Source organism: Saccopteryx leptura, chromosome 1 (genome assembly GCF_036850995.1).
Source record: "Saccopteryx leptura isolate mSacLep1 chromosome 1, mSacLep1_pri_phased_curated, whole genome shotgun sequence".
NCBI classification, from domain to species: domain Eukaryota; kingdom Metazoa; phylum Chordata; class Mammalia; order Chiroptera; family Emballonuridae; genus Saccopteryx; species Saccopteryx leptura.
In genome coordinates, this window is record NC_089503.1 from 287,370,226 (window position 1) to 287,397,311 (window position 27,086).

The 27,086-nt window shown below is 42.0% G+C and overlaps 1 protein-coding gene across 5 annotated transcripts in view; it reads left to right on the forward strand.

The window, feature by feature from the left end:
* Positions 1-2,121: 2,121 nt before the first annotated feature.
* Positions 2,122-27,086, forward strand: part of GPR19 (G protein-coupled receptor 19) — a 37,474-nt gene continuing 12,509 nt past the window's right edge. For 2 of the 5 annotated variants that reach the window (XM_066361148.1, XM_066361147.1), the window contains exons 1-2: positions 2,336-2,460; positions 19,112-19,267. The gene's annotated coding sequence lies outside the window, so the exon portion shown is untranslated. Of the gene's footprint in view, positions 2,206-2,335; positions 2,461-2,815; positions 2,874-19,111; positions 19,268-27,086 lie in introns of those variants that run through there. The other 3 variants (XM_066361149.1, XM_066361150.1, XM_066361152.1) reach the window with 3 other exon arrangements.

The following is a 27,086-nucleotide window of genomic DNA, read 5'->3' on the forward strand; positions in this document are numbered from 1 at the left end:
CAAATCACTTCTACTTTAGTACAAATTTGCCTTAATAGATAAGTAACAAAATTGCTAGATTAACTAATTATCATATTGAAATAATAAGAAAAATCCAGAGGCTATTTTTTTTAGATGAAGGCTCTCTGTGAATGATGGAATGTCCAGAGTCTTCGAAATTTGGCCCCATCTTGCATGTCTATACATTTTCTCTACTTAATGTCATGCTCCCTAAATATCTCATCTTCTGTTTCAAAGTAAAGTCTTAAAATTCATCATTTAAAATCTGACAAATAGAATCCAATACAACTGCCAAATTTTTAGCATCTATGCTTTTATCAAAGATCCAGGTTTAGCTGAGCCTGTTTTTCTTTTTGGGCATGTTAAAATACCATCACCAGATACTTTTCCCTAAATATACTTTTTTTTTTTTTTTTCTGTATTTTTCTGAAGCCGGAAACGGGGAGAGACAGTCAGACAGACTCCCGCAAGCGCCTGGCCGGGATCCACCCCGCACGCCCACCAGGGGGCGAAGCTCTGCCCACCAGGGGGCGATGCTCTGCTCCTCCAGGTGTCGCTCTGTTGCAACCAGAGCCACTCTAGTGCCTGGGGCAGAGGCCGAGGAGCCATCCCCAGACCTCCGGCCATCTTTGCTCCAGTGGAGCCTCCCCTGCCGGAGTGGAAGAGAGAGACTGAGAGGAAGGAGAGGAAGGAGAGGAAGGAGAGGGGGAGGGGTGGAGAAGTAGATGGGCGCTTCTCCTGTGTGCCCTGGCCGGGAATCGAACCCGGAACTTCTGCACGCCAGGCCGAGGCTCTACCACTGAGCCAACCTGCCAGGGCTCCCTAAATATACTTTTTAAACATCAGCTTGCCTGCTATTTTGTTTTAAAATGCATCCAAGTCATACCGATAGTACGTTACAACCTATCTTCTCATTTTGTATCAGTCTTGTAAGCCATCTGAAACTGTCTTTGAAGGGAACTTAAAGCCGTTTTTAATAATTTGCTTGTTAGTTTGTGCTTTTTATGGCTATTGCTTCTAGTCATCTCTTGTTTTTAGTTTCAGAATTTGCATGGCTGCCTTTTTGACCTGGCTTCAAGAAGTCTGTTTTAGTCAAGTATTCCTGGAGGTTGGCTTCAGGTTTCGGCGTATTTGCATCTTTTTCATAACAGAGTCTATGTTTTAAGTAGGTCCCTAAATACTACCTCCGGTTTCGGGTTTACTGTTGCTGCTTATCACTTCTAAGTTCCAGTTCCAGTGATGCTGTCCTCTTTATAAAGATCTCGCACGACAGGTCTGACATAGCAATAATTTCTGAGCGTTCCTAGTTTTCATTACCGTGTGTATTTTCATGGGCTTCAGACTCACACTGAAACTGCCCTGTCCTTAACCTCCAATCTCCAATCCGTTTTCCTAGCTGAAAACATGATTTTCATTAGGAGTTACACAAGACATTTAAAACGCCGACGCTCCAGAGCGGGACCCAGCGGTCTTCCGAGTTAGTAAACAAACTCCTGCGCAGGCGCAATAGCAGCAGGAGGTTAAACTTGGTTGGTAGCCAAATGAGATTTTTTTTTTTGCATTGTGAAAAGTGCCAGAGCAAAACACTGCGCCCCCATCAGGTGATCACCTGCTTAGCTTTTTCCTCTTCCTCTTTTTTTTTTTATTTTTATTTTTTACATATTTCTGGCTTTTTTCTCTGAAGAACTTATGCAGCCTCGGGGGGCCTTGCAGAGATGTCTGTCGTAGAAGTCCTCAGCCGCAAAGAACTGTCGCCAGCCTGTCGGCTAGTTATACGGGCCTCATTTGTAGTCGTCGCCGACTCTAGATCGGTTTACTTTTTATTTTTTAATTTGAATACAACACTCATCTATCCAGCTCCATTTAATTTAAGGGGAAAAAAGAAGAAAAAAACCTCTCATACGGCGGCAACCCCCCCCCCCCCCCCCCCAGAAAAAAAAAACATTCTTAGTCTCCGGCTTCCCCAAACAACGCGAGATCTGCTTGCCCGAACGCGAATTCCTCCGCCCCAAACCCATCCCCGGCAAGTGTATGTTTGCGCCTGCGCTGGACTAATCATTTGAGCGCGAAAAAGGTTCAAAACTTTCTGCTGGGTTCTAACCAACCAAATCTGGCCCTGGAGAAAGGTCGGCCACGTTGATCAGATGGTTGCAAACGCACAACACTACGTTCTCCGAGATTTTGCAGTCACGACTCAACCTGCCTGTACGGTCGCCCCTTCTTTCCGTTTTTATACATATAGTGGCCGTGAACTCTGTGTGAGAGCAAGAAGTTACAGCCAATCAAGAAGTGAAGGAATGGGCGTGGCAGAGCCGGTCAAAGTTTTAAAAATCAGGGTAATGAGTTTTATAAGTGCTTGGAAAGATAACTGGAAGCGACAAAGGCATAAATATGAGGGGCCAAGTTCTGTGTTTTTTTTTTTTAACTGGAGGCCAGAAGAGGATGTGAGTGTGGACTAAGGTAATGCAGCAGAAAGGAGATGGGAAAATTTGAGAGGTAAATTAAGGCAGTTAACTACAATATACAGCACGGCCAGAGGTGCGACTGGAAAGATAAAACTGTTGGCCATAGAGGAAGTTTCCTTAAAACAGTGTAAGCCTATGCATGTTTGTGAACAGAAAGGCAGAAATGCTACACATTTAGTACATAATATATAAGGTGAAAATTGGGAAGTTCCTAAATGTGTGAAACAAGGAAGATTCTAGAAGCCATAGTCCAGAGCAAACTGTGTGGTTGGGATTAAGAACAGTTAAGGTAGCAGGAGTCGGGAATTTGGGAACTGTTCTGAGAGAACTGGGATCTGATCTCTTTCTCTCTCAGGATACACGGGACACCTGCACAAGTATTGGATTCTGTCTTGCAACATCTTAAAGGTACCCCCTGTTGGTCAAATAAGTTTGTAAATATGATATGTTTGCTCTCTTATAGTTTGCATTGGGTGTGGGGGACAGGCTGTAAGCAGGCAGGGTCCTTATAGCCTAAGGCTTAGTTTAAGACTAAGCCATTCCCACCCTTTTAATACTAAGATCTTTTCAAAACCAAGCTTTTCCCCATACCCTTGGCTGTTGTATGATGTGGGGTGGTGCACTCTCTTGAGGAATCCCACTTATGCCTCACATAAGTGACTTTGTATCAGAGACTTCTTTATTTGTAGATTGGCTTAAAGGTTTGGATTTCTACACTATAAGATGAGACAGACCAGGGGCTTTCTCGCTTGATTCCCAAAACTAGCATTGCAGGAGAGCAGAAAAAAGACCACATGGAGGAGAGGATAGACAGCCAAGATGGTGGAGTGATGAGGGAGAAGCCATCACTTTGTGCAGAGAGAAGGAGATGGGGAACAGAGGTAAATAAGGCTGGTGAGGTAGAAACCTTTGATTCTAGGCGACTCGGATAAGTCAGTGGCTTTGGGAGTCCTGAATGGAAAGGGAAGAGTTTTCGCACTGTGTGCATTTCTTGCCTGCTGGGTGCAAGCTAGCAGTGGTCCCCAACCTTTTTTGGGCCATGGGCCAGTTTAATATCAGAAAATATTTTCACGGACTGGCCTTTAGGGTGGGACAGATAAATGTATCACGTGACTGAGACAATCATCAAGAGTGAGTCTTATTTTTTATTTTTAAAGATTTAGTCATTTTAGAGAGGAGAGAGAGAAAGGGGGAGAGAGAGAAGGGGGGGAGGAGCAGGAAGCATCAACTTCCATATGTGCCTTGACCAGGCAAGGCCAGGGTTTTGAACCTGCGACCTCAGTGTTCCAGGTCGATGCTTTATCCACTGCGCCACCAAGGTCAGGCAAGAGTGAGTCTTAGATGGATGTAACAGAGCAAATCTGGTCATTAAAAAAAAATAAAACATTGTTCAGACTTAAATATAAATAAAACGGAAATAATGTAAGTTATTTATTCTTCCTCTGCGGACCGGTACCAAATGACCCACGGACCAGTACCGGTCCACGGCCCAGGGGTTGAGGACCACTGCAAGCTAGGATTAAAGCTAATGGCCCGCCAGTTCTTGGCTCTGTTGTTTCATTACCATCTTTTCAAATCAAATGCAAACCTGCACAGGCCAGGCAGCTGTGTCAGTGGCCGTGGCTACTGGCTTTACACCCCTCAACACCTGAAGTGTTCTCTCCCAATTAAGCCCTTGCCCCCCCCCCCCCCCCCCCCACTTTCCACAAAACCCATTGCTCAGCCAGAATGAAATGTGGATTTTATGGAATGAATGGTTGGAATTTAGCTACCAAGTTATTTCAGATGTGCCACTGGCACATTATAAAAGGACTTACCTCTAGCCTCTAGCCTCCCAGGTCACTAGCTATTAGAGTCCATCTTGATATTGGCAGCAGTCTTAGGCAGCTTACTCAGTATATTTTGATTATTTGTGTACTATCTGGAGTACAAAGCAGAGGACGCTGATGGATTACATAGCTTTACTAGACCAACAAAAGAATGGCTTGTAGGTAAGCACTATAGCCACAGGATTTAAGCTAGCAGATACAGAAGAGAAGTACTTCAATAAAGACCCAGACTTGGTAGTCTCTTATCAAGAAGTTCTACCTGGAGCACTTCACTTTGGCAGCCTAAAGTATAGTCTAGCAGCTGGGCTATATGTGTGGAGTTCATGGGAAAATGTTGCAGGAAATATCAATGGGCACAATAGGATAGGATATTGGGACTGAAGCCTGGGTTTCTTGTTTTAGGCAGTGGAATCATTCAGCTCTAAGAGGGATGACATCTCAGTGTGTGTATTTCCCACTGTGTGTATTTCTTGCCTGCTGGATGCAAGCTAGCAGTGGTCCCCAACCTTTTTGGGGCCATGGACCGGCTTAATATCAGAAAATATTCTGTGTGTTATCACAGAAAGTGTGTGGAGTTTGGGAATCAGACATGGGATTTGACTCTCGGGTCTGCCAGTTACTCTGTGTAACGTCTATAAAGTCTCAGTTTCTCTTTTTTAACAATAAGGATAACAGCACCTACCTCAGGATGATTGAAAAGGTGAAATGAGGTACAATTGAAAAGACTACATGAGTTAGTAACACATAACTTGTTATGTAGTATATGATCAACAAATGAGTTTCTTCTCTGAACCTCACATTTATGCATGCCATCTATACATCACATTGGATGCTCTATATGGACTATATAGATGCTCTATAGGTCCACATAGGATGCTGTATGTAGCATAGGTCCATCTGTATTTAGAGAGCCTTATTAAGACAGGTTCTCTACCTTGCCTGCGTATTAGAATCATCTGGAGAGCTTTAAAAATCCTAATGCCCAGGCTTCACCCTAGACCAATTAAAAAGACATTTCTGAGAATGGAGTCTGGAGATAATATTTTTTAAAGCTCATCATTTTGCTGCTAAGGTTGAGAACCACTGCTTTAAGAGTTCCCTCTAGAAGGAGGAAAGAAATTAGACCTGTGGTGTAAGATCCCTGATCTGGATAGCTGTATATTTGAATTTTTTTATGGAGGAATAAAGGCTAGAGATTGAAATGGGCAGATGAGTAGGGCATAGTGAGCTATATTCAGAAGGCAGGCCACTATGATAAGAATGTGGTAAACATCCTGATTTGGAAAAGGTCAGTGATGAAGTCATTAATATAGGTCCCAGGAATATATAGATTTGCTGTAGAAATAAGGAATTGGAGCCTCCTATGCTGATCCTTTGATCTAGCACAGGCAATGCAGATGATGGTGTTTTTATTGCTTTACCATGTGGTGAATTATGGGCTGTCAGCAAGCCGATAAGCAGTAGAGGGGTGGGTGAACTTTTACAGCCCACTCTGCTCCATTGGTTGGGTTTGGAGCATCAAGGCATCATAGAAGTGTATGCATGTGGATGTTCTCCAGTGTACATGGGAAAGCATGTGCAGCAGACCACTGAGAAAGAAGCCTCTTCTCATAGCCCATCAGGGTTGATACTGCTGCTCTAACTACCCAAGTGGTGGTGTTGGTACTAACAGATGAGAAAGGTGAGGTTCAAGTCTGTTTTTGCAGACTTTTAGTGAATAGAGGATCACTTGGAATAGAAAGGATGGTATGGAATTTTAGCTTCTAAGGAGAAGGTTCTTTCTGGTAGGACAACTCTGATTTCTAGGAATATAAGTGATTCAGAAATTGAAACCACATAGCCTGACCGGGTGGTGGTGCAGTGGGTAGAGCGTCAGACTGGGATGCGGAGGACCCAGGTTCGAGACCCCGAGGTTGCCAGCTTGAGCGTGGGCTCATCTGGTTTGAGCACAGATCACCAGCTTGCTCGAGCTGGCTCGAGCAAGGGGTTACTTGGTCTGCTGTAGCTCCACAGTCAAGGCACATATGAGAAAGTAATCAATGAACAACTAAGGCAGGGGTCCCCAAACTACGGCCCTCTGAGGCCATTTATCCGGCCCCCGGCGCACTTCTGGAAGGGGCACCTCTTTCATTGGTGGTCAGTGAGAAGAGCATAGTTCCCATTGAAATACTGATCAGTTTGTTGATTTAAATTTACTTGTTCTGGCCCTGGCTGGTTGGCTCAGTGGTAGAGCGTCGGCCTGGCATGCAGGGGTCCCGGATTCGATTCCCGGCCAGGGCACACAGGAGAAGCGCCCATCTGCTTCTCCACCCCTCCCCCTCTCCTTCCTCTCTGTCTCTCTCTTCCCCTCCTGCAGCGAGGCTCCATTGGAGCAAAGATGGCCCGGGCGCTGGGGATGGCTCCTTGGCCTCTGCCCCAGGCGCTAGAGTGGCTCTGGTCGTGACAGAGCAACCCCCCCCCCAGGGGCAGAGCATCGCCCCCTGGTGGGCAGAGCATTGCCCCTGGTGGGCGTGCCGGGTGGATCCCAGTCGGGCGCATGCGGTAGTCTGACTGTCTCTCTCTGTTTCCAGCTTTGGAAAAATACAAAAAAAAAAAAATTACTTGTTCTTTATTTTAAATACTGTATTTGTACCCGTTTTGTTTTTTTACTTTAAAATAAGATATGTGCAGTGTGCGTAGGGATTTTTTCATAGTTTTTTTATAGTCCGGCCCTCCAATGGTCTGAGGGACAGTGAACTGGCCCCCTGTGTAAAAAGTTTGGGGACCCCTGAACTAAGGTGTCACAACGAGAAACTAATAATTGATGCTTCTCATCTCTCTCCGTTCCTGTCTGTCTGTCTGTCCCTATCTATTCCTCTCTCTGACTCTTTCTCTGTCTCTGAAAAAAAAAAAAAAAGAAGTTGAAACCACCTACTACTCCAGTCATTGGAAGTCAAGACCAGGAAATAATTCTGCCACATATGTTAACCTGTCTTTAATTGGGTCCTTTTTCTTGAGAAGCACATTAGTTTGTTTAGCAAGGAAATTGGTAAAATGGTTAAAAATTGTCTCCTAGGTAAGGAGACAGGAGATACACAGACTATGTAGAGGTCAATAATTAGAAGTTATGAAGTGGGCAAATAGCAGATTACACAGAAATGAGGAGTGGGGTGGGGTAGAGAAATAGGAGACTCAGGGTGAGGAGGGAAGCAGGTTGAAAGTTAGAAATAGAAAAATTCCAAGTGGTGACACTTTAGTTAAGCTGTTATAAAAGTTTGTTAAAATAGGAAGCTGCCTGAGATCCTATGACAAGACATATCAGAGACAGACAACTCTGTAGGACTTTTGCACAATTTAGGAGGGTTAGAACTGATTAGATTAGTCTTAAAACTCTCACCAACATCAAGGACATAAAAGGTAAAGATAGTGACGGGGGAAGGGGTTTTGAAGAAGATATTTGAATGGAGTTACTGGAGTGATGTTAGACACACAAGTAGGGAAAGACAGATTAATTACTAACTAAAAGTGACTAGAAAAAAGGAATGATACTGCCCAACTTTCATTCCGGGTTGGAAGAAAAACCCCTGGAGAGGGTGTTCACAGGGACAGTGGAAAATAAAAATCAAGTTCCTTTAAGTTAGTCCCAAGTCATGCTTGGTCAAGGTGCTGGAACACTATTGTTGAGCACCTACTGTGTTCTTTAGATCTTAGAGGTGGAAAGATGAATCGAATGATATTCCTTCCCACAGAAATATGTGAACACAATGCAATATGATCTATACAATAACAGAAGTAATATGTGTGAAAATTAAAGAAGCACTGTAGTAGAAAAGATGTAACTTATTTTAGGGGGGGTAGGAGTAAGAGAGACATAGGACTGCAGAGAAGATGAAACCCAGCCAGCTTTGAGAGAGGAACAGGTGTTCCCAAGGTGGACAACAAGGCAGAGGAATCTAAGCTGTGTGTCAGACCTAAGCTATAGAGGCGTGAAGCAGCATGGTGTATGTGGGGGAAAACCACAGTGTGTATTTAGGTGGGTGATTAAAATGGGGGTGAAATGGAGGCTATAGGTATTGTGGAGGTTACAGTGGGGCTGTCGGCAGTCTCACCAGTGGACAGTTAATGGGATGTTAAATATGCACACACTAAGATGCCAGTCATTTCCTCTACCAATCATTTCCTTCCGCTCCTTGCCCTGCCTTTTACAAAATTTGCCAATTTGTTAGGGAGTGCTGAGAGGGTATTAAGTGAGCTCTTTTCCAACTCAGTGCCCTCAGCATATTGGATCTGGCTCTATATCTGACTGAAGCTGATTTAAACAGACTCTGCCTCCTAAGAATTTAGATCAGAACATTGAGAGACTGGGCCATATTTTTCCCTCCTCATCTTTATTGAAGTATGATTGACAAATAGAAATTGTATATATTTAAGGTGTACAATGTTATATTTTGATATATGTAGACATTGTGAAATGATTACCATAATCAGCTAATTAACATATCCATATCACATATTAACCATTTTTTTGTGTGTTGTGGTGAGAAAAACCATTCTTTTAGCAAATTCAAGTATATAGTCCCCATGTTGTATGTTAGGTCTCTAGAACTTATTCCACTTATAACTGAAAGTTTGTATTTTTTTTATCAGTATCCCCTCATTTTCCTCAAACCACTAGCCCCTGGTAACCACCATTCTACTTGCTGTTACTATCAATTTGACATTTAATTTTTATTGATTTATTTTTGTGTGTGTGCATGAATTTGACTTTTTTCGATTCACATGTAAGATTGTGCAGTATTTGTCTTACTGTGTCTGGTTTATTTCACTTGTATAATGTGCTTAATGTTCATCCATATTGTCACAAATGGCAGGATTTTCTATTTTTAAGTTGAATAGTATTCTGTTGTGTGTGCATGTGTATGTCACATATTGTTTATCCATCTATCCATTGACAGAAACTTAGGTTGATCCATTTCTTGGCTACTGTGAATGAAGCTGCACTGAGCATGGGAGTGAGAAGTCTCTTCAAGAATTCAATTCTTTTGGATATAGACCCAGAAGCAGGATTGATATGGTAGTTCTTGTTTTAATGGCAACTGGCTCATTTAGATAGGAGTGTTGTCATATAAATTTCAGAGCCAAGGTCACAACTTGGGGGCCAGTAATGCAATGAAAAGCAGAATGAACTGATCTCTCAGACAAGCAGGTGAGTGCAATTAATAAGAAAGAGAGAATAGAAGACAATAGGCCTTGCAGCTGCAGAGAGAAGGAGAGGGAGTCAGTGGCTGTCTTGGCTCTGACAGCTTTCTGATTCCTTATTTCAATCCAGTCTTAGTTCTATAATAGTTGCTCTTTTTCCTGTTCGTGAGTTCCTTGTAGTTCTTCTGAGTCTTTATAATAAATCCACCTCTACTTAAGTGGCTTTATTATTTTCCTCCTTAGACAACACTGTGATTCTGTTCTGCCCTTCCTAATAGTCTCCGCCTAATAAAGCCATGTTCCTTTCACATCAGGAACACACACTTATGTAGCAGAGACATTTATTTAACACACTACAGCTCAAATATGTCCAGAAAAAGTAGGTTTCTTATTTTTTTCTAGAGTTTCACCTGTGTATAAGTTATCTATTATAGCATAATAAAATAACCCCAAAACTTAAGTCACTTAATAATAAACATTATGTCTGTGGGTTGAGAATTTGGGAGCCGCTGAGCTGGGCAGTTCTGGGACTGGAGTTGGTCACTAGACTAGGGCTGGAGGATCCGCTCACTCACCTGGTTGCTAGTAGGTGCTGGTTGGTGAGAGGCTTTAGTTTTCCCCTTGTGGGCCACTTCACAAGATGACTTGAGTGTCTTTCTGATGTGGTGGCTGGCTTCCCCCAGAATGAGGAATCCAGTAGGGAAAGCAGGGAGGGAGCCAGCAGAAACAATGCTTGTTCTGACCTAGCATCAGAAGTTACAGAGAATCACTTCTGCCCTGTTCTCTTTTATCAGAAACAGGTTCCTAAGTCAAAGGGAAGTAGTACTAGGTGTCACCATTTGAAGGGAAGCATAGCAAAAGAATTTGTGGACATATTTCAAAACCATTAGGTTACAGGATGAAAAAGCACCCAATCCAGTTCAATTTCATTATTTAAATGGTTCCTTTAGAATATAGTGTGTCTCCTTTCGATAAAAATGTTTTATCTTTCATAATGCCTCCCAAGGCAGTCCCGTCATCGCCTGAGGCTAACTTCCACTTGTATGGGGATGGAGAGGGCTAATGCACACTAATGCTATGGCATTGGTGAGAGAAAGGGTAATGCTATGGCATTGGTGAGAGAAAGGGTAGCCCCGACTTCCTTCCAGACCTGTGCACTGGCAGGTTTCCGCCACTATGTCCTTGTCCGCCTGTTTGCTGGGGCACCTGCTGGCCTGTGAAAGCCTACAGCTGGTAAATTTATGGCTATTTTGGCTTCAGGAAAATCTCCTGGGGAGTATTGGCCAGCTCCCCATGCAGACTCATCTTTCCCTTGGCCCCTGCCATGAAGTCACCTTGTCTGGCCATGGCAGGCTCACTGGCTGTTAGTATAGCATCTATGCCTCAAGGGAATAAGGCAAGCTTGAGATACTTGACTTTTTTTTTTTTTTGTCACAGAGAGGGACAGTCAGACAAAAAGGGAGAGAGATGAGAAGCATCAATTCTTCGTTGCAGCACCTTAGTTGTTCATTGACTGCTTTCTTGTATGTGCCTTGATGGGGGGGGGGGGCTACAGCAGAGCGAGAGACCCCTCGCTCAAGCCAGTGACCTTGAGCGCAAGCCAGCAACCTTGGGCCTCAAGCTAGTGACCTTTGGGTTCAAGCCAGTGACCATGGGGTAATGTCTATGTTGCCACGCTCAAGCCGATGAGCCATGCTCAAGTTAGGTGAGCCCACTCTCAAGTTGGTGACCTCAGAGTTTCAACCTGGGTCCTCTGCATCCCAGTCTGATGCTCTATTCACTGTGCCACTGCCTGGTCAGGCAGGATACTTGACTTTCTATCTGACCATGCTGTTGGGGACTTTTCATTGGCCAGAACAGCCATGGAAAGTACAGGGAATGAGGTGAAGGGCCTGGGCCTCTCAAAAGGAAAGCAAAGGCAGATTCCCTTGCCCTAAGTGCCCCTCTCAGCCCTGGGATAATTCACTGTGGTATGCAAGTTCCTTGTGATTCTGTCTTAATTCCTGGAACTTGTGAATATGTTACCTTACAGGGCAAAAGGGATTTGGTAGGTATGATTAAGTTAAGGGCCTTGACAAGTAAGATTAGTTATCTGGGTGCGCCCAATCTAATGACATGGGTTCTTAAAAGACACTGTCCAGTCTGAGGTCTGAGTCAAAGGGACATGTGACTATGGAATAATGGTTAGAGAGATACAAAGTTGGTTTTGAAGATGGAAGGAGGGGCTATGAGCCAAGGAAAGTGGGTGGCTGGAAAAGGCAAGGAAAGAGATCCTCTCTCTAGCCTCCAAAAATGACCATAGCTCCTCCATCACCATGGCTTTAGCCCAGTGAGACCCAGTTCTAACCTATAGAACTAGAAAATAATACATTTATGTAGTTTTAAGTTACTACGTTCATGCTAACTTGTTACAGCCGCAATAAAAAATGAATACACTCATCCCCAGCTGTGGCCTCGGGAGAGGTCAGGCCCAGTGACTGCCTGCTTTACTCTCCATTATCTCTCTTTGTTACTGAACCTGAAAGCCAGAGAAGGGCAGGCTCTTACTTTCCATGTCCTGTTCCATCATAGAGCAGTATTTACTACTTTTTCTTTTTCATTCAGATGAAAAAGTTAAAAGTACAGTAAACACCTATACATTCTTCCCTCAGATTCACTATTTGTTCATATGTTGGCATATTTACTTTCCCTATCTGTGTATGTGCATATATATATTGTTTGGTTGTTGAACCATTTGAAGGTAAGTTATATTCATCTTGACACTTTGTCCTTAAATACTTCAGCATCTCCTAGAACAGTGGTCAGCAAACTCACTAGTCAACATAGCCAAATATCAACAGTACAAGGATTGAAATTTCTTTTGAAAGCCAAATTTTTTAAACTTAAACTATATAGGTAGGTACATTCCTTATCGAGGTTGTGCCCACATGTGGTATTTTGTGGAAGAGCCACACTCAAGGGGCCAAAGAGCCGCATGTGGCTCGTGAGCCGCAGTTTGCCGACCACTGCCTAGAATAACCAAATTCTCCTACCAAGCACAGTCCTTCCTTCCTTCCTTCCTTCCTTCCTTCCTTCCTTCTTTCCTTCCTTCCTTCCTTCCTTCCTTCCTTCCTTCCTTCCTCTTTCTTTCTTTCTTCTTTCTTTCTCTCTTTCTTTCTTTCTTTCTTTCTGATTTTATTTATTGGTTTGAGAGAGAGAGAAAAGGTTGGAGGGAGAGAGGAACGGAAGGAACCAACTTGTAGCTGCTTCCCATATGTGCCTTGACTGGGCAAGTTCAGGGTTTCAAACTGGCAACCTCAGCATTCCAGGTCGACGCCTTATTCACTGCACCATCATAGAAGGTCTAACCACAATTCTTTTCTCATACCTAATATGAACAACAATCCCATGATATCATCTAATATCCAGTACACAATGCAAATTTGCACAGTTCTCCCAAAAATAATTTATACCTAATTTATACCAACTATTTTATTCCAAACCCTCCCTCTCCAATCACATCTCATCAGATTACATGCTTTGCAATTAGTTGTCTTTAGTCTCTTAAAATCTGTAACAGCATACCTTTCAAATTAGCACACTTTTTAATTTCATGACATTTAATTTTTGTTGAGTCCAGACCGGTTCTCTTGTAGAATATTCTGTATTTGCTATTGGCTGATTATTTTCTCATGATATCTTAAAACTTGTTTCTCCAATCCCTGACTTTTTTTCCTGAGAGAGAGAGAGAGAGAGACAGGAAGAGAGAGAGAGAAGGGGAGGAGAAAGATGAGACATATCAACTTGTAGTTGCTTCACTTTAGTTGTTTATTGATTGCTTCTTATACGTGCTTTGATGGGGGGGGGTTGGGGGAACTCAAGCTGAGCCAGTGACCCCTTGCTTAAGCCAGAGACCTTGGGCTCAAGCCAGTGACCTTGGGCTTCAAGCCAGTGACCTTTGGGCTCAAACCAGTGACCTTGGGATCATATCAATGATCTCGTGCTCAAGCTGGTGACCCTGTGGTCAAGCTGACACGCCCATGCTCAAGCCAACAAGCCCATGTTCTCACCAGCAAGCTCAGGGTTTTGAACCAGGGCCCTCAGTGTCCTGGGCCAATGTTCAATCTACTGTGCCACCACCAGTCAGTTCCTGCCTTTTTTTTTTAAGATTCTATTTATTAATTTTAGAGGGGGGGGAGAGAAGAGAGAAGAAGGTAGGGCAGGAAGTATCAACTCCCATATGTGCCTTGACCAGGCAAGCTTGGGGTTTCGAACCAGCGACTTTAGTGTTCCAGGTCAGTGCTTTATCCACTGTGCCACCACAGGTCAGGCTTGCCTTTTAAAAACAAACAAACAAACAAACAAAAAACCTAGACATTATATACAGAGGTTTCATTAAATTCAAGTTAAACATTTTTAGAAAGACTGTGTCATCAGTAGTATTGGGTAGGTCACATTACTTTATATTAGGCATAAAATTTCAGGTTATCTCACTATTAGTGACGTTAAATTTGGTCACTTAATTAAGACACCCCCACCCCAGTCTCACCACTGAAAAGGACAAATTTTCTTTTGCATATTATATTAATAATCTACAAACAACCTATTCTAGACAACTTGTCATCTGATGGTTTGAATACCCTTGTGGTCTTTGCTTAAATCAGTTATTTCATTGGGGCTGCAAAATAGCATTCTAATTATTATATTCTGTATTTATTAGCTGACATACTTCTGTAATGGAGAGCTTTCTTCTAAAATAAATTATTTTAATGAATTTCTCAGTGAACAATTGGACAGCAGTTTGCTTCTAGTTTTCTTTAAACCAATTGGAAAGAGCCTGACTTTTTAAATAATTTGTTAGCAATTATCAGTGCCATTCATCAGTATCTCAATAACATCCCCAATATTTCCAGTTGTTCCTTTGCTTGATTCCCAGGAGCTTTTTAAATCCAGGAAATATGCCATTGTAGGATTTGAAGTATATTTTACAATGAGGTTAATTTTTTTTCCAAATGGCTAGGAATAAGTTTGGTGATTACAAACTTAATATTTTTAACAGCATTAGTATTTACATAACATGCTTTATAGTAATTCTTAATAATATTCTGATTCTTTGTTAAATCATTTCAATCATTTTATCGTTAAGCCATGATGTATATATATGCAACCATCCTAAAATAAATGAATAATTTAGACTCTTTTTTTTTGTCTCAAATAATTGAAAGCAATCTTTATTTCTTCTGTCAAAGGGCCATAGTAGTGATTCACATCACCTTAAATTGACAAGTTATTTTAGTCTAGTCCATGATTCGTGATGCAGAGTAGTATAGTATTGTGTGCCTACTCTGGAGTCAAGATTAATTTCAAATCCTAGCTCCCACACTAACTAGCTGTTCACTTTTGAGCATATTACTTATCTTCCCTAACCCTTAGTTTACTCATCTGTAAAACAGGTGTGTTAATAATAGTAACTACCTCATGGTTTGATAGGAGTATTAAATGACATCTTGTGCTAAATACCTGGCATATGATAAATTTAAGCTTCGTTTACTGTTTTTGTTATTATTGACTGAGAAGAGATGATGTCTAAGTCACCAGCCACCTGTTTTCTAACAGTTTCTTTAAACACATACCAGCTTTCTTTTTTTTTTTTATTTTTTTTTTTTTTTATTTTTTTTTATTTATTCATTTTAGAGAGGAGAGAGAAAGAGAGAGAAAGACAGAGAAGGAGAGAGAGACAGAGAGAAGGTGGGGAGGAGCTGGAAGCATCACCTCCCATATGTGCCTTGACCAGGCAAGCCCAGGGTTTTGAACCGGCGACCTCAGCATTTCCAAGTCAATGCTTCATCCACTGCGCCACCACGGGTCAGGCCCAGCTTTCTTGATAAATGAATTTTCTGAAAGTGGCAAGTATTAGAACAGAGTTAAGTTCCTCTGAGTCTTATACAGAAAAACTAGAATTAACTTGACTCTTCTCCTAAAATAAAAGGAGTAAGTATGTTGCAAATTGTAGATGTTGAGCCAAGATGAAACATAACTTTCTTTTTTTTTCTTTCTTTTTTTTTTTTTTACCGAGACAGAGAGAGTCAGAGAGAAGAATAGACAGGGACAGACATACAGGAACGAAGAGATGAGAAGCATCAATCATTAGTTTTTCGTTGCGCATTGCGACACCTTAGTTGTTCATTGATTGCTTTCTCATATGTGCCTTGACCACGGGCCTTCAGCAGACTGAGTAACCCCTTGCTCGAGCCAGCGACCTTGGGTCCAAGCTGGTGAGCTTTTGCTCAAACCAGATGAGCCCGTGCTCAAGCTGGTTTGAGCTTGGCGTCTGGAACCTGGGTCCTCGGCATCCCAGTCTGACACTCTATCCACTGCACCACTGCCTAGTCAGACAAAACATTAATTTCTTAAAATCATACTCCAGCTCCCCTATGCTATCTCTTTCCTTACCGTTTGCATTTCTGCAAAACATAAATATTCAGAATTGCCATAGTTAGGATTCTGAGTTAAAAATAATCAGTTATATACTAACCTTCTGAGACAAATATATAGCTAGTTTAAATTTCTGATGTGGGGTAGTCCAGATGTTATTAAAGAAATTTACCTTATAAATTTATTTTTATGGAAAATATTGGGTTGGGGAATAAGTTCGTAGCGTTTTAACCGAAGACTTTTATTTAAACAAAAAACAATAATTATATCAATAAGTTAATCAATTATATATTCGCCATTGCTGTTTACAACCTCTTCCCACCTCTCGACCAATTTGTTGATGCTGTTCTGCCAAAAATCGCCTGGTCTGGTGTCAAAGAAGTTGTTGAGCCAGTTTTTAAGGACCTCTTTGTTATCGAAGGTAACGCCCTTCATATGGTTTGACAGGGAGCGAAAAAGATGACTTGTGCAACATGGGGCCTGGCGTTGTTGTGAAGGAGTATGGTCTGACCATGTCGATCAGGTCTTTTCAGTCAAATAGCCTCATTCACGCAGTGTAGCTGGGCAATGTAGAGCTCCTTGTTGACCGTGGCATTCTTTTCGAGCATTTCCCAGTTCTTCATCGAATTCAGAAGGCCTTCCGCTGCGGCACGTGTCATTGACATCAAAGTCGCCATTTTTGAACTTTGCAAACCATTTCCGTGCTGTAGACTCGCCTATGACACCTTCTCCATACACGGCGCAAATGTCCCAGGCTGCTTCGGCAGCTTTTTGACCTCAATGAAAAGCAAAGAAGAGCAGGTGTCGAAAATTTTGATTTTTGCCTCCTGGGTATTCCATTTCTAAGCCTCAAAACTAATAAAAAATTAAATAACTCAAAAATACAATTAACATAGATTTGTAGAGCAGAAAGAGTTTTATCGAATGAATACTTACCCTTTGCCAAACAACAAACAAATCATTGTAAAATAAAATATAAAAACGCTACGAACTTATTCCCCAACCCAATAATTTAGCAACTCACATTTAAGAATATTTATCTTCCTCCTGTAAAATTATAAAGCATTTAAAAATTGTTCCTTGTGTCAACTTTGAGGTGTGGATCTAAAGCATCTCCCAAACAAGGCTGTGAGACTTTGATGAATGGCTTCACAAAGTCTGCTGTCCCAGCCTGAGGAGAAATACGTACCTTGTGTTCTTCCCACGACTCACTGATGGCACTCCATGGTCATTCGATGAAGCTGGCATTTTCATTCAGTTGCACCTAAACAGACTTTTTTTTTCTTTACAGAGACAGAGAGAGAGAGTCAGAGGGATAGACAGGGACAGACAGACAGGAACGAAGAGATGAGAAGCCTCAATCATTAGTTTTTCATTGCGCATTGCAACACCTTAGTTGTTCATTGATTTCTTTCTCATATGTGCCTTGACCGCGGGCCTTCAGCAGACCGAGTAACCCCTTGCTGGAGCCAGCGACCTTGGGCTCAAGCTGGTGAGCTTTTGCTCAAACCAGATGAGCCCGCACTCAAGCTGGCGACCTCGGGGTCTTGAACCTGGGTCCTCCGCATCCCAGTCCGTCACTCTATCCACTGCACCACCGCCTGGTCAGGCACCCTAAACAGACTTTTTTTTTTTTTTTTTTTTTTACAGAGACAGAGAGAGTCAGAGAGAGGGATAGAGGGATAGACAGGGACAGACAGGAACGGAGAGAGATGAGAAGCATCAATCATTAGTTTTTCCTTGCGCGTTGCAACACCTTAGTTGTTCATTGATTGCTTTCTCATATGTGCCTTGACCACGGGCCAACAGCAGACTGAGTAACCCCTTGCTGGAGCCAGGGACCTTGGGCTCAAGCTGGTGAGCCTTGCTCAAACCAGATGAGCCCGCGCTCAAGCTGGCGACCTCGGGGTCTCGAACCTGGGTCCTCCGCATCCCAGTCCATCGCTCTATCCACTGCGCCACCGCCTGGTCAGGCCCTAAATAGACTTTTAAGGAAAGAAGCCTTGTAGGACGGAGGGAGGAAGTTCCCATCACTGTGTCCATACTGATTCCTAGAATTCTTTTAAGATTTAGGGTCAGCAACAATTCAGTAAGGAAAGGGCCCATGAAGTAAATTTGGCTCTGACAATGCTCATTGAAAGTCCTCAGTAATTCAGCTCCTTTCCCTCTGCCTTTCTGTAGCCAGCTAGATCCCATGGTGACCAGTTCTGAAACAAATCATCCCCTTCAACGGTTACCTAGCACCATGGCAACCCTGATGTCAGAAAAGTAGGATAGACCCCAGAACAAAACAGCTCCTACCAGGCTCCCTCCCTGCCACTCTAATTCAACCCTGCCTGCCTGAGCCTAGGAATGGGGCTAAAGACATACAGACATCCACACTCAAGAAGTCCTACGTGTTTCTGAGGTTTTTCTCGTGAGCATAGATATATGAGCAAATAGTAAATTATGTTATGAGAATTCCTCCAAAACACAGGGCATGTTTAAAGGGTAGAGCTGAGTGGTGGGATGAGGACAGGGAGGTAGATATAGGATGGCCTTTGGGTTTAATGATATATAAAAATTACATTTATAAAGTAATTTGACAGACAGGGAAATAGGACCCCTAAACATATGGCTGGCCTGATTTCTATTTAGACAAAAGACCTCAGGGAAATATTTTAAAAATACTTTTATTTACCTGAGAGTTAAATGGACAAGAAAGGCTTTAGTGAACTCTGAAGGGATTGTAATGCTGTCCGTGGTGCTGAATACTCCATTGTCCCAGATGTGCCACCGGGGCTCCGCAAGCTGGTTAGGGAACACTACCTTTGCCTTATCAGGGTACTGATGATAAGAAAGAAAGGGCTGGGAGAAAGCATCATATCCCTCCCTACCAAGCAAGTCTGAATGCCCAAGATAAAATGTTCAGCTGAAAAAATAAAACAAAAATAAAGTAGAGCAGGCTGGAGGTTCAGATGGTTGACTCTTCCCTTTTCATATGGAGATTTTTGGTCAGAGCCAATCAGGTCGGAGATTTCTGTTGCTTTGCTTCAGAAAGGAAAAGGTGGGGGAAGGGAGAGAGAAGATGGCCACATTCTCCCCTTGAGCCACATGATCTTTTTCCCATGTGACACATTCCAGAGCCTTGGAAAGGAGAAAGGAGGGGCACCAAAAGAGTGGGGTTGGGGCAGGAAGATGGTTAAACACTCAATCCTGCACAGCGTCATCTTGTCTCCTTACCAGGAAGCGGCTGTGAGTCAAAGTAAAGGCAGAGGACAGATATGAATGTGTTCCCAAGCTTTCCTGGAGGTTTATGGCATTCTTCAAACTCCTGTGCAAAGGCTATTCCTGACCAAGAGGACCCAAGGAGACCAGCTTTAAAATCAAGTCCGGATGGAGGTATGTGCTAGAGATCCCATGGTATTGTGGCTGAAATTTGGCTTAGGGAACATAGTACCTTCTCTTTTCCAGGCAGCTGGCAGATTTTGTCTTGGTTTATTTGTGGGTGGGAGCTTAGACTTGGTGTAGGTCCAGAAAAGATGCCTTGGTAGTTCTGCAAAATGAACAATTCACCAGAATAAGTGCTTGTTGAAGAAAAATTAGATGGAAACTCTGTAGGTGATAATAAAACAAAGCAGTCATTGATGAAAACGATTCTTTTCTTTGAATCCTGGAAAAAGGAAAATAAATTTTACTGAAACCAATTAGATTTCACTGTCACTGAAATAAAACCCTGTTCATCCCCTTTCAGCTGCAGAGTCTGTGCTGTTCCCAGAGCTTACTGGCAGTGGCTTAGGGAGTCTGAGGGGGCAGGCCTGCTGTTTCTTTGTGCTCTGTGTGCAATCATCTTCCTTCTGATGTTCCTGATACCAGGAGTGCTTGTGATTGTTTCCAGCTCTGGCTTAAGACAGTAGGCTGCCACCGAATATCAAATCTTACAGATTAGCTACCAACAGGGCCCCCAGGAAGTTCTCAAAGGAATCTTCCAAAGTTACAGGCTAAAGTCATCTGCCATGTATGCAAATCTTGTTTTTTTGTGTTTTTTGTTTTTTTTTTTTTTTTTTTACCATTTCTACCCAGCTTAGAGAAGGAAGCTAGCAAATTTAAATTTTATTTTGTCTTTTTAAAAATATTTATAAAGTTCTTGCTATATATAAGGCATCAGACTAAGTACAAATAATCAGTCATATAATCCTTATAATAACCCTCTGAAGGAAGTATTATTAGTACCCACATTTTGGTGATGAAGAACTAAGGCACAGAGAGGTTAGGGAACTCTCCCAAGTTCACACAGCTAGTAAATAGAAACAGGATTTAGACACAAGAAACTTGACACCATAGTTCATGATCTTCACCAATGAACTATATACTGCTTCTCTGCTTGTGTTATTTCAAATGATGTCAACAGTTGATTTGGTTACAAATTTTGTTCAGATGATGCTACAAGAAGATTGAATCAGATTGCCTGGCTAAAACAGATCTCCAGTGAAATCTATATTTAATTCTGAATTATCCCAATAGTCACATTCTGTACCCCCAAATAACCCAGTAAGTAATTACCTGTTCTCTTCCCCTTGTGCTGTATAGATATGTGGTAGTAAAATTACTGTTACTATGGTGACCAAATGATGTCTAAAGGAAAAAAAGAAATCTAGAATTACATCATGGTTGATTTTTTTTTAATTGAACCTAGAAACAGTCTTCCATCCTTAGAACCTAGCAATAAGACCAGCCTAAGCATGTTCTCTTTAAAAGCATTTACCTGGTTTTTAAAATAGAATAAATAGATTAAAAACTTCTAAAATTATGAACATATACTCTGATATCAAACTGATTAGCTATATTGCTTTAAAATAATATCATACTTTAAAACAAGGAATAAATCTCTCTCTTTGCAAATTATTTTAGGTTTTTAAGGGAAAATAGAGAAGTATTTTTAACTTCTGGAAATTTCTTAGATATAACATTTTCTTCCTTTGATTTGTGTAGTTAACTTTTCTGGCCCTTGATAATGAAAGATGACTGATCTCATTCTCTCATTCTTATATACTTTGGGGAAACTAGGAATTTACTAGGTCAGGGTACAAAGAGGAAGATATGGGATAAGAATCTAAAATCTCAGTAAATGAGGTGTTTTCCTATAGGGTTCATTGAAGAATACTTTGTCCCTTAAAGTTTTACACTTTTGTTAGTCTGTATTTTTAAACTTATTTATTGGTTTAAGAGAGAGAGGAAGGGAGAGAGAAAGAGAAACAGAAACATCTATCTGTTTCTATATGTACCCTGATTGGGAATTGAACCAGCAATCTCTGCACACTGGGATGATGCTCTAACCAACTGAGCTATCCAACCAGGGTTTAGTTAGTCCTTTAGATTGAGCCTTTCATTCCTGCTGAAATTTATACTTCCTTGAGACAAGTAACACTCACACTAATATAGTCATTTAAAGGGAGCTTCTTGTATTCTTCCATCTTTTGCTGGCTAGCACTTAGCACCAGGCCTGGTTTATGGTAAGTTCTCAATATATATTTGCAGATGAAGAAGGGAAGACTCAAGACTGACAGCATTCTACTGAAGCAAGTTTGGGGGCCCATGCCTACTTTGTTTTGCATGTATTTATAGGGAGGATAGTGAAGAGATAAATGTGCAGTAGGAGAAAACTTGGCAACTGTCAAAATTATGCTTGAAATTTATGTATGCTAGTCAGGCTGACCCTGGAACAGTGGGTCAAGACATCCATAAATTCAAGACATCCATAAATTTTTTTCCTGGGGATTACATATCTCTCTGGCATTTTATTTATTTTTAAAATAAAGTTCTTGCCTGAATGGTGGTGGCATGGTGGATAGAGCATTGACCTGGGACGCTAAGGTTCCAGGTTTGAAACCCTGAGGTCACTGGCTTGAGTGCGTGCTCATCTGGCTTAAGTGCAGGATCATCATCATGATCCCAAGGTTGCTGGCTTGAGCAAGAAGAGGTCACTGGCTTGGCCTTGAGCCCCCCAGTCAAGGCATGTATGAGAAGCAATCAATGAACAACTAAAGTGTCACAGCTAGGAGTTGATGCTTCTCATCTCTCTCCTTTCCTGTCTGTCTGTCTCTCAAAAAATAAAAATAAATAGAATGAAGTTCTTTTGATAGTTTTTTTATTACATTTATTGGGGTGACATTAGTTAATAAGATTATTTAGGTTTTAAACGTAAATTCTATGATACATCATTTGTATATTGCATTGTGTGCCCACCATCCAAAGCCAGATTATCTTCTATCACCATATATGCTGCTCACAAAAATTAGAGGATATTTCAAAATGAATATGAAGCTATAAAATACCCCCTAGTTTTTGTGAGCAGTGTATTTGGCCCCTTTACCCTTTACTACCCCTGAACCCTTCTCCCTCTGTCAGTGACTGTACTGCTGTCTGAGTCTGTGTCTTCTGATATTTTCATTTACATTTAGGTGCGGGCACTGCTAATAGTCTGCTTTTGCGCTGAGGTTTTCCTCAAAACCATCTCTCGACATTGAAACAGTTCACTTTGGGTTGAGAGTTAATGTCTTGAGAGGGTCAATTCCTTCCCCAGGCGATCCTGTTCTAATCAGCATAGATCCCAGTGCCCAGAACACTGCACAAGAGCTGACAGAACCATAGGGTTCCTCCCAAGAGAACCCTGGGGTCTTCAATGAAACAGTGGGTTGGAGCAAGACTGCCAAAATATTATCTCTGAGCGTTTGAAAGGTTGCTTAGGATTTGAGTTCAAGTTAACAGACTAATTAGGGTTAAGATAGTCACCCCTCTTGATAATGCATGCAAATATAACCTTTTCTATTATTTTCCTACCAATTAAGTCATTAAGGAGAGAAAGAGTGTGGTTTGGGAATGAGGTACGAGTCCTTGAATCGGATTTGCTCACCCTCCTTTCCCCAGAGTTTGTAACTTGCTGAGTGAACTGTGCAAAAGAAACAGCCCTGCGGGAAGCCAGTGTGCATGCCCACCGCATTCATACAGGACTTCTCAGATGAGCAGGTAGCTAGTGCACACAGAAGGCTTCCATCTGGAGGCCTCACTGGGCTTCATACTCATCTCTCTGAAATCTAAAAGGGGGCAGTCTACTCAACCAGCTGAGCGAGAGAAGAGAGAAAGCGGAGAGGCTTCTCCTTGAGGGGAGACTTTGCCAAGTATGCTTTCAACTTGGAGGCTAGGAATGAAAGAGGAATTAAAAAGAGGGACAGTGAGCATGGGGGAAGGATATGAGAAAGTGATGCCTTCATCCTTCAAAATGGTAACAGTCACCTGCCTACTGCTAGTAAACCTTGCCAAATGAGTCATGCCCTGCCAGCAGAATTATCAGATGTATGTTGGGAGCAGGAAGGACCAGAATGGATGCAATTTGTTCTGTATGAACCAAAGCAAAAAATGGGATGTAATATGAGATAGCCTCTCCAAGAGGGTAGTTTAAAAAGAAAAAGGGGGGCCTGGCCAGTTGGCTCAGTGGATAGAGCATCAGCCCAATGAGTGGAAGTTCCGGGTTCAATCCCGGTCAGGGCCACATAAGAAGTGACCATTTGTTTCTCTTCCCTTCCTGGTCCCCCTTCTCTCTCTTCCCTTCTTGTAGCCAGTGGCTCCATTGGTTTGAGCGTTGGCCCATTGGTTTGAGCATTGGCCTTGGGCACTGAGTATAGCTCAGTGTCTGAGCGTCGCCCTCAGGCACTGAGGATGGCTCAGTTGATTAGAACATCAGCCTCATTACCTGGTGGATCCCATCCAAGTACTAACCAGGCCCGACCCTGCTTAGCTTCCGAGATCAGACGAGATCAGGGCGCGTTCAGGGTGGTATGGCTGTAAACATCCTGGTGGATCCCAATCGGCGCATGTGGGAGTCTGTGTCTCTATCTCCCCTCCTCTCACTTAAAAATAAAAAAAAGCAAAAGGGGATACAATATACAGATGATGTATTGTAGAGTTGTATACTTGAAAGCTGTATAATTTTATTAACCAATGTCACCCCAATAAATTCAATAAATAAAAATTTTTTTAAATTAAAAAAAATAAGCAAAAGGGGAGTTATTGTCATGAATGTATTTCCCTGTTTGTAGTCACTTCCCCTTGGTTAAACTTTTAAAGTGTTCATTTGGAACCTTTCATTCAGCATACCTTCTAAGCACTGGATGTCTGTTATGTTTAATCCTGATGGAAACTCTATGATACACTTTTTTTTTTTTTTTTTGGTGTCAGAGACAGAGAGAGGGACAGATAGGGACAGGCAGGCAGGAAGGGAGAGGGATGAGAAGCATCAATTCTTCATTGTGGCTCCTTAGTTCAGTGGTTCTTAAACTTTTTGAAGTTGGGGCGCATTTAAAATCTTACAAATAGTAGGCGCACTATATACAAATTTCTGAAAAATATGTTATAATAATTAAGTCAAATGTTAAAGGAAAAAATATAAAGTCCAAGCGTGCTTTTATGATAATTAAACAAAATATGACAAGATTAAACTTATTCTGACATTAAAAAACATTTTTGTTACATTTTTTGAGTTATGCTTTTTAGAATTCATAAAAAAAAGGGGTTAAAAAATTTAAAAACAACAAAAAAGTTATCTTTTTATATACATAGATACATTTTTAGTAAAATTTAGTAAATTTGGCAGGTCCCGGCGCAAATGTATTAAGTTTTTTCATTCTTGTGTTTATGAGAAACATGAGCCTGATGTGTCCTAGCGATTTCTTCAATCTTGGGGCATATATTTGAAAGGCAAACTCTCATTTCCTCATCAATACATTGAAGAATTCCTCTCTTTTTACTCTTAATTGTGTTGAGTGCAGAAAACCCCCACCATACATATCATCTTAACTTGACACCAAACAAAGGATAGAAGAAACTTGCCTCCAATCTTTTCTGGGGAACATAGGGGGTAGTGTAAACAATCCAGCACCACAGTTAACAAACAGCCTTTTGCAACCTAATCAGGCAAGTGAGGTGGGGGGTTGGGCAGACTGTCAGATTACAACTAATTCCCCACACCTCTGTCCCCCAAAAATCTAAACTACAAAAACCCTGTTGGTTTTTTTATTCCCAACAGGCACATATTTCTCTGGAATACCACAGGGAACACCTGGAAATCTTCTAGGGTGCACCAGTGCACCCTGACGCACACTTTGACAACCACTGCCTTAGTTGTTCATTGATTGCTTTGTCATATGTGCTTTGATCTGGGGGCTACATCAGAGCGAGTGACCCCTTGCTCAAGCCAGCAACCTTGGGCTCAAGCCAGCGACCTTGGGCTTCAAGCCAGCAAAACTTTGGGCTCAAAGTCAGGTCTATGATCCCATGCTCAAGCCAGCGATCCTGCGCTCAAGCCGGCAACCTCAAGGTTTCAAACCTGGGTCCTCTGCATTCCAGTCTGATGCTCATCTACTGCACCACTGCCTGATCAGGCTATGATACTCATTATTAGCCCTAATTTCTGATCTGGAAACTGCAGCCCAGAGAGATAAACTAATCTGCTCAAAGTCATACACAGCAAATTGAGTCAGGATCTGAATCCAGGTCTAATTGTGTGCTCTCTCCACTATATCACAAATAAAGTTTTTCCCTCTATATCAGGGGTTGGGAACCTTTCTGGCTGAGAGAGCCATGAATGCCACATATTTTAAAATGTAATTCCATGAGAGCCATATAACGACCCGTGTAAGTTATACATTAGCCAATAAAAATTTGGTGTTGTCCCAGAGGACAGCTGTGATTGGCTCCAGCCACCCACAACCATGAACATGAGCAGTAGGAAATGAATGGATTTTAATACATGAGAATGTTTTATATTTTTATGTTATTACTTTTTTTTATTAAAGATTTGTCTGCAAGCCAGATGCAGCCATCAAAAGAGCCACATCTGGCTCCCGAGCCATAGGTTCCCGACCCCTGCTCTACGTTCTTCTTAAAACTTTGTCTTTGGCCTGACCAGGCGGTGGTGCAGTGGATAGAGCGTCGGACTGGGATGCCGAGGACCCAGGTTCGAGACCCGGAGGTCACCAGCTTGGACCCAAGGTCGCTGGCTCGAGCAAGGGGTTACTCGGTCTGCTGAAGGCCCGCGGTCAAGGCACATATGAGAAAGAAATCAATGAACAACTAAGGTGTCACAATGTGCAACGAAAAACTAATGATTGATGCTTCTCCTCTCTCTGTTCCTGCCTGTCTATCCCACCCTCTGACTCTCTCTCTCTGTCTCTGTAAAAAAAAAAAAAAAAAAATTATGTCTTTGGATATTAGAGTAATACAAATACAGTTCTTGAAAATTTGGAAAATATAGAGAAGTACTAAAGTATAATGAAAATATAAACCAGTCATGATCTTACCACCTAGAAACAACTACTGTTAAAAATCTTGATGTATTTCTTTTGTTTTTTTCAATGCATATTATGATAACAAAAGCAAACTTTTTTTTTTTTATCACTTGCTTTGTCCCAGATGTTCTTAGATTTTTTTCTTGCATCATTTCTTTTATTCCCCAATAAATTAATAATGTGGCCTGACCAGGCGGTGGCGCAGTGGATAGAGTGTTGGACTGGGATGCAGAGGACCCAGGTACGAGACCCCGAGGTCGCCAACTTGAGCGCGGGCTTATCTGGTTTGAGCAAAAGCCCACCAGCTTGAACCCAAGGTCGCTGGCTCCAGCAAGGGGTCACTCGGTCTGCTGAAGGCCCGCAGTCAAGGCACATATGAGAAAGTAATCAATGAACAACTACGGTGTTGCAATGTGCAGTGAAAAACTAATGATTGAGGCTTCTCATCTCTCTCCGTTCCTGTCTGTCTGTCCCTGTCTATCCCTCTCTCTGACTCACTCTCTGTCTCTGTAAAAAATAAATAAATTAATTAATAATGTGGGTACTGGTATTATCCTAATTTTACTGGTGAAGATACTCAATAATTACAAAGATATTAAGTCACTTGCAGAGGCTACATACACAGGCTGGCTCTAGAGCAGGGTTTCTCAACCATAACTTTTGGCATTTGAACTAGATAGTCCTTTGTTGGGGGGGTGCTCTTTATTACATAATGTTTAGCAGCATCCCTGGGCTCTGACTACTAGACGTCAGTATCACCGTCCTCCCCGTTGTGACAACCAGAATGTGTCCAGACATTGCCCAGTGGTCCCTGAGAGGCAAAATTGCCCCTGAACTCTAGAGCCCAGCCTCTCTACCACTACACTGTACCGCCTCTT